The sequence below is a fragment of the Ochlerotatus camptorhynchus genome, unplaced genomic scaffold (genome assembly GCF_037179485.1).
Source record: "Ochlerotatus camptorhynchus isolate MF236.1 unplaced genomic scaffold, CSIRO-AGI_Acam_v1.1 ptg000036l, whole genome shotgun sequence".
NCBI lineage: Eukaryota > Metazoa > Arthropoda > Insecta > Diptera > Culicidae > Ochlerotatus > Ochlerotatus camptorhynchus.
Window position 1 is genome coordinate 4,436,827 of NW_027040527.1, and position 1,915 is coordinate 4,438,741.

Sequence of the window (1,915 nt, forward strand, 5' to 3'; positions counted from 1 at the left end):
ACCTCTATGTATGCATTTAGATTATTATTCGAAGTCCTTCCTGTTTTACACATTCTGCACACAAAATAGCACACCCCTCACAGAACTTCCCACCAAATTTTATGTATGGGGTGGGGCATAAAGTATCTTTTGCGCAGAATATGTAAAAAAAGGAGGGACTTCAAATGTTAAAGCGAATGCATATATAGAGGTACCAGACATGTTTTGTAGTGTCAGGTACTCTATTTTGTAATATGTGAAAGGGAAATCACAAATCGAGTGTCAACAAAATACATGTCATGTTGAGAGATTGAGCTCGTGAGAGAAAATTTCTCTCTCAAGGTAAAGTTCTATGGAGAAAAATCATTTTTATTTAATTGTAGCTTGTTTAGCATTAATTTCCGGGAAAAAACTGAACGACAAAGTCCATTACCAAATTCTTTAGTTTGTCGTTCACTTTTTTTGACCTGAATATGCACCAAAAGCGAATTAATCCTATGATTAGTTCTGGTCGACTTCATAGTTGATTCTATTCTGAAACTTATATGAAGTTTGCCAATGAGAGATCTGGATGGATTGACTGGATTGTTTGGAATCCCCCTGGCCTGCCATGAATCGCCCTCAATATTGAGTGAAATCCTCCCTGGGATTGTCCCTGGTAGATTTATCCCCTGAGATAGTCCATATTTACTCTTTGGATTGCCCGAAGTCCCCTTTGGCATTGTCGGAAAGCCACAATAGGATTATCTGGGGGGATTTCCTTGGCTTGTTCGGAATCTCTACTGAGACTGTCATAAATCCCCATCAATCTACCATCGATTTACGTGATTTACACAGAGTTACTCAAAATTAACTCCGATTTTACTCATGATCAAAAACTGTCTTGTCCCAAGTCTTAGATCCCTAGGCTAACATTAGAGCCATATCCCCTTATTAAAAATTGTTCAGTAACGGCGATAACAAATTAATCTTATACATTTCTTATGTATTTTTAAATATTTTTTAATTTTCCCAGGTGAAGGAAATGGCTCTATTGAAAATTTAGTCGATTACTGAATTTATGTATGGGCCCAAATTAGGGGAATTTAGGCGGAAATTACATCCATTTCCCCTATTCTTCGATACAATCGATGAAAATATTTACATTACTTGACAAATCTCAGGTAATCATGACAGCAGTTGGTCTCTTTTCTTCATTCATATTGTTTTCAATAATCAAACGTCATGATTACCTGGGTTTTGTCAAAAAAGGTAAATATTTACGTTGTTTATACCAAAGAATACTAGATATTGATAAAAGTCTAGAGTGGGATGCCCCTCGCCAAATCATATGATTTTTAAGTAATATCACACCCTGCGAAGTCAATTAAAGTTGATCCAAGCAACCGACTAACACATTTCCCTCGAATTTTGCCACATTTCCTGCCAAGTCACTCTGAAACCTACAACATCAGCCGCAATGGAAACCGAAACAGGTCCCGTTGGAACGATTGAAACCGAAACCGGTGGCAGTCATTACGAAATTTCAAGTGAACAACTCAGCCATTTTATCCTTGGAGCAACCTGCACCGCTTCGCTGATGCGGCTATCGCACGAATCGGAACCATACGGCCATGGTGCAGTAGCCTTCCTGTTGACGAAATCTCTCTTCAAGTGCCTGGAGACGAACTGCTGCGATGCACCGCAAAGCTTGATCCGGCTCAACGAAACCACCTGCAAGCTGGCCAAGTTCATCCCGTGGACCTTGCTCAACACGGAGTTGTATCGCCAGAGTGGACTGCTGGACGGGTGGAATGAAGCTTGCTATGGATTCCTCTTGGCAGCTTCCGTGCCGACCGCACTGGCAGCTACGGAGCTGAAGGAGAAATACAACAATGGCATGGTAAGATTGGTCAACGGAGCGAACCTGCTGGCTTTGGGATATCTGGCGTCGAAG